The sequence below is a fragment of the Lepidochelys kempii genome, chromosome 14 (genome assembly GCF_965140265.1).
Source record: "Lepidochelys kempii isolate rLepKem1 chromosome 14, rLepKem1.hap2, whole genome shotgun sequence".
In the NCBI taxonomy this organism is placed as follows: Eukaryota; Metazoa; Chordata; order Testudines; family Cheloniidae; genus Lepidochelys; species Lepidochelys kempii.
Genome location: NC_133269.1, coordinates 24145725 through 24151861, shown reverse-complemented (window position 1 = coordinate 24151861; position 6137 = coordinate 24145725). Strand labels below are relative to the sequence as shown.

Sequence of the window (6137 nt, the reverse complement as noted above, 5' to 3'; positions counted from 1 at the left end):
AGGGGGAAGAAAGACTCACCCCTGGGCCTTTCCTTGTTACAGGGACCCACAGTGACACGGACTCTCTCTCACTCTGCAGCTTCTCAGGCTCTGCTGATGGGAACAGCTGCGGGTGGATAAAAGGCAGCCAGGTTCTGTCTGAGACGTGTGCCGCGGAGCTCAAATGGATCTGCCAGAAAGAAGCGGCCGTGATAGAAACAGTGCAACTGAGGATCCACATTTGTGTAGCTGTAATGTGAAGTACCCCCTGTTTAGTCTTCTGGGTAGGACCCTACCAAATTCACCCATCCAGTTTGGTAAATGTCATGGTCATGAGATTTTTAAAAGTCCTTTAAATTTCACAGTTTTAGCTATTTCAATCTGAAATATCACCCTGTTCTAACTGTGTGGATCCCATCCCAGAAGAGGGTCAAGGGGGGGGGGGGGTCTCAAGGCTATTGGGGGAGGGGTGTCACGGTATTGTGACCCTGATTCGGCACTGCTCCTGGCAGTGGTGCTACCTTCAGAGCTGGGCTCCCGGCCGGCAGCCACGGTGCTTTCTGCTGCTGGGGGAGGTTCCTGGAGGTGGCTCTGATCTGGCCCTGGGAGCAGTCCATGCAGGGGACGAGGTCCGGTTCCTCCCCAGCCCAGCCCGAACTTGCAGCTAGAGCCTGGCACAGGGTAGGAGCACCTGCCCAGGACGCTCCCAGCCCTGCCCCTCCCCCATTCCAGGGTCCAGCACTCAGAGGTTAAAAGGGCCTGGAGCTGGCGGGTGGCGGGGTTCTCTCCTGACCACCGCGCTCGGGGCAGTTGCCCACATCACCCACCCGTAAGATCGGCCCTTCCCCTCCCCCTCCCCCACCATGCCACCCTCAATTCTGCACTGTTGCTGGCAGCAGCGCTGCCTTCAGAGCTGGGCACCAGACCAGCAGCTGCTGCTCTCTGGCCGCCCAGCTCTGAAGGCAGCGTAGACGTAAGGGGGGCAGTACTGGGACATATCTCTCCCTCCCCCCGCAGCCAGATTTCACGGGGGAGACCAGATTTCACAGTCTGTGATGCATTTTTCATGGTCATGAATTTGGTAAAGCCCTACTCACGGGGCGGGACTGGGCTTTAGGCAGAGCAGAACTCTGGGCGGTGCTGGGACTCAGGTGCCCCACGCAGTCACAGTTCCTCTCCTCGGTCCTCCTCACTGGGCTGGGGCCTTGGGGTGTAATTTTTAACTGCCCCAAACCTGCAGTAAGTTAATACCCTGCAATGCTTCCCAGGGTACCCAGGGCTGGGAGGCACCTCGCCACCACCTGCCCTTTGCCTGAGGGAGCCTTGTCTGTGCCTGTCAGGGGTCAGCTCCCCAACTCCACTGGCCACACGCACTCGCTGCTGGGCCTGCCGTCACTGCAGGGTAGCAATAGGCCCACTCTGCCCTCAAGCCCTATGAGCATCTGTCTGGAGCGTCCAGTCCCTGGTCCCCTGGCAGGATTCACAGATTCACTATTTCCAAAGGAACAGTAACATCCTCGGCCCCAGCTTACCAGGTCCAGCTCAGATCACTGCTCCACTTAACACACAGCGCTGCCATAGGCTCACAGCGAAATCACACCTCAGTTCAACAAAGCCAAGAGTCAAGTGGAAGTGTTGGAAACAAATGGTTACATATAACAAAGTCATAACATGCGTTCTAGAGCCTAGAGCAAACTAACAAGGTATTCTCCTGTCTAACCAAGTACAGCTCACCCGAAATCCTTGCAGCACTTCATAGCCAGGCAGCCTCGGACCCTTCTTTCTTGAGACATGCGTACTGTCAGTTTGTCTCCGAGGGGACGGATCCAGTAGGTCTTTGCACACCGAGAGAGATCAGGCCGATCCTTTGTCTTTATGCTTAAACACCACAGACAGACACACACACAGCCCCCTGCTGTTAGTTTCTTCCTGTAGATTTCCCTTTTTTGTGGATTTTGCAATCTAATTTTGCACCTGGCTCAGTGCGCAAAGAGACATCCAACATCAGGCACACAATACACAGAGGGCCAGACAGGGAGGTAACTTCAGTTGTCTCCTGTCTGAAAGGAGCATCTGGGGTACATCACCTCCCGTGACCTGCCTTGACTCCAAGACCTTAAGGGCACCATTGTCCGTCTGGAGACACAGCTCCTTACATAGTATCCGTAAAGAGGTCTTGCTCCGATTATGGTGACCATTGGGCTACTGGCCCTTGATACAGACCTCACATGCCCCCTTTGGTGAACTATTCTGTAGACCACTGGTTCTCAACCAGGGGAACATGGGGAACACAAAACCAGGGGAACCAGGGGAACACAAAAAGCACGAGCGAAGTCAGTAGAAACTAAAATTTCAGATTGTGACTTATTTACACTGCTCCTGAAAGAGGTACAGTCATCTGGAAAGGTTTAAAATGACTGATGTAAAGATCACGCCCAGGGGATTCCTGTAAAACCTTCCGTGCTGCCTGCCACTTGGCACCAAGGGGTCCCTGGGTCACATACATCGGTCCCCCAAACTCCATCTCTGGGCAGGCTCAGCTCCTCTCTCCTGCAAGGAGGGAACTGGAGCCAAGGCCGTGCAATAGCACTGTCTGCAGTGTCCTGAGAGAGTGCGCGCCAACCTCAGGGCAGACTGCTGGGAACCAGGGCACAAATCCAAACTGGCTGAGAATTCTAGACCTAGATTTCACCAACCAAACTTGCAGGGTAACTTCCCCCGGCATCCTAACAGCCTAGCCATGCAGTCCCCTTGGGTTCTCCGATCTGTCTCGCAACCCAGGTGAGCCTGCCTTTGAGAGACAGATGGTCTCTCACACTCAGAATCACAACAGTATTCAGGTTACTCCCAGTCCCACAGGCCCAGGCACCGCAGGTGAACTGCACCTTAGACATCACACCAAAGACCACGCACGTAGCCAGTCTTATTATAGGACAATTTATTAAAAAGGAAATAAGATTTCTTTACAAGGCTAAAGCGGGTGAACATACATACGCAACGAAGCTACAAAGTTTCAAAAGGTAACAGAAGCATCTATAGCAGTGATGCTCTGAGCTCGGTGGTTCAGGAGCGAAATTAGTGATCAGCCTTACCCAAAAGAGCCACAGTAGCAGGAATTCATTGTTTCATTTACTATAGTATTACTCATATTTAAACAGAAGGGCAGGGGAAATATTTAGGTTTTTATATAAATGATCGCAGCAAATAACTTAGTGGCTAATAACATAGTAAAAGCATCCTGACTGGTTAACAATGAAATCACAGTGTTTTAATATCAGGTGCTAAAAAGAGCGACAGGAGACTCATTAAAGAGTCACTTGCAGCTCATGAGCCGCAGTCTGTGTATCACTGGTCCATTATAAACTCTGTCCTTTAGGGCTAACCCAGGCTAAGCAGCTGGGGATCTCTTGCTTATGCCTAGAAAACCCTGCCCCCAGCATCAACAAGCTAGATGCAGTTCCTTCTTGTATCCCACCTCCTCCCCTGTGCTCTGAGCTGCTGGAGATCAGCACTTCACACTCCTGAATGCCTTAATTCGCTCTCCTGTCTGCTGATTTACACAGTCACAGAGGCTCCCAAAACAAACGCTCCAATATTACCTCACAAGGTGGGATACAGAGGTCAGAAGAAATGAGATTAATGCTGCAGCAGCTCACAAGCGTTCAATAAAGGCTCAACACACATTCTTATAACGCTAATACCTATCTTAACACACAGATGAGCCAGCCTGATCCCAGCTGTGTATTTCTCAGGGTCCCCTTGAGACATGGGGACTTTAGCATGACCTGGCACCTGGTCTGTCTGTGTCACACTGATCACCTCCCTGCCCTTTTCAAACCCACTGGGCTCCAGGAAGGGAGAGAACAGACATTTCTCCTCTTACGCGTACGTTCCAGGCCCTAGGTGTCACACGAGGAGTGTAACGGGGGTCTACTCCCTTGGCAGGTGCAGCGCTCTTAAAACTAAAAATGGAAAATTAAAACCAGTTTAAAACATTCATGCTTTTATCCAAAGCAATATCTGGCAACAACAACAAAAAAAAGGAACTGGAGGTGTAAACCTGTAAACTTCAAAATCAATTGGGTTTCCAAAAGACCCCAAAAACTGACCCATAAAAAAACTTTGTTAAAGAGTTCCTGGGGGGGGGGGGAGGCACGCGGGAATGTAGAACATCCCCCCTCAGCTCTATTCCAGACCACCAAATGGGAATGATGAATATTTTTCAAAGATTCCATAGATAATTTTCTGTAGTGAAAAGCTTCTGTGGGGGAATGTCAGGGCAGTGAAAGCTGAGGCTGGTGCCTTGCCTCAGTTAGGCAGAGCTCCTGGTCCAGCTGAGGGAAGTTGGAAAGGCTGGATTTGAGCCATTCCACTGGCGGAAAAAGAGACGGCACGGGTGGGGGGACAAGATGTGCAAATAGCATCTCTGGTTTTCACCTGAGTCCACACTGCTCTGCCCAGTGATGCGCAGAGCATTCCCCGATATTCTGGGAGTGCCCAGATGTGATCTTGTAAAGAGATCAGTCCAGCTTTTCTGGGACTAATTCCACAGTACTCTCCTTACGAGCCCCCTACCACGGCAGCCTCCTGTGCCTGTGTAAATGCATCGGGTTTGGTGCAGATACAGGGTCTCTCACTGGTGCATCGCAAGCTGCTGTCCCCATGCACATCATTCAGATACGCACAGTCTCCTCCTCCTCCTATCGGAAACCTGCAAGACAGAAGCCAGGGAGCTGGTGTCAGGTCGGAGTTGGACATTTCCCTTCAGTCACAGGCAGGGAGAGACGCTCTCGCACAGTGCAGGGAGCTGCTGCACTCACAGCCCCTCACGATTCCCCTTCCTGCACCTGCCACAGGCCCCAACTAGAAAGCGGGCAGTGGGGCAGCAAGGCCAGGAAAGGTTCGAAGATCAACAGATCTCCATAGAGCATTTATGCCGGATGGGTATTAACCCGGTTCCTACTCCGTCCCCTCCCACCCCCGCACACCCAGCTGGGTCTGGATGGGCCCCTGCAGGCCCAACCCACCCAAACTGCCCCGGGCGCAGGTTCCAGGTGACTCTCAGCGTGGCGAGGAGCAGCAGTAACGCCGCACAGAAGAGCTGGGTCCAGAGCTCCCTGGACAGTTTACATCAGCTCTCGGGCCAGAAGACTGTCAGGACAGGCTGCATTGCAGGGGGTGGCTGGGGTGAAATGCCAGCAGCACAAACCCAGCGGCCATGGGGTGACCCCAGCCACTCACACAGAGCTTCCCGTGAGAGCTGGAGGCCAGCGTTTCCCACCTGGGAACAGGGTGGGATCAAGGCCCACAGGCAAATCCTCCCCCATGGTCCCATCCTGGCTACTCACAGTAGTCATGTGCTGGGCTGGGAGGAGGCCCAGCACTACTCTTTGGGCAGGCCGGGATCTCCCTGCCCTCAGGCCACCAGCCTCTGGCTCGGGGTGAGATCTGTCCCAGAGAAGGGAGAACCCAGCTCACAGCCACCTGAGCAGATGGCTGTGGGTGGCTCCCCCACCAGCATCACCCCAGACGAGCTCTGAGGGGATGGCAATGATGCACCCAGAGCCTTCTGCTGGGGTGGGCGCCCACAGGGTGGCAGATTTCAGGGTTAACACCCCACTGAGATGCCTGTTTATGCAGTTTGGTAAATTGGCGTCACATTAGCTATCCTCCAGTCATCGGGTACAGAAGCGGATTTAAATGATAGGTTACAGACTACAGTTCACAGTCCTGCCATTTCACATTTGAGTTCCTGGTCCTGGTGACTTGTTACTGTTTAGTTTCTCAATTTGTTCCAAAACCTCCTCTAATGACACCTCCATCTGGGACAGTTCCTCAGATTTGTCACCTAAAAAGGACGGCTCAGGTTTGGGAATCTCCCTCACATGCTCAGCCGTGAAGACTGCTGCAAAGAATTCATTTAGTTTCTCTGCAATGGCATGGTGCCAGCTGCGGTGTGGACAGACCCCAAACAGGCCTGCTAACAGATGGGCTCATGAGGCAATCACAAAGACAGACTGCTGCTGACATCAGGGCATCCTTGCTGGAATATGTGAAAATATCTGACTGGGATCAAACAACAGGTCATCAACTGACTTGTTTTCTAAGCCTCCTCTGGGCACATTTTCCAGCTTCCCATCAATCGCAAAGGGCTTTTT

General features: G+C 52.6%; 1 long non-coding RNA gene across 2 annotated transcripts in view; it reads right to left on the bottom strand.

Annotated features, from left to right (window-relative positions):
- LOC140897888 (uncharacterized) overlaps positions 1-1734 on the bottom strand; it is a 43383-nt gene extending 41649 nt beyond the window's left edge. The window contains exons 1-2 of one of the 2 annotated variants that reach the window (XR_012154853.1): positions 1714-1734; positions 20-169 (exon numbers count right to left, since the gene is read on the bottom strand). This is a non-coding gene — a long non-coding RNA (uncharacterized lncRNA). The other variant, XR_012154854.1, reaches the window with a different exon arrangement.
- Between the last annotated feature and the right edge of the window lie 4403 nt (positions 1735-6137).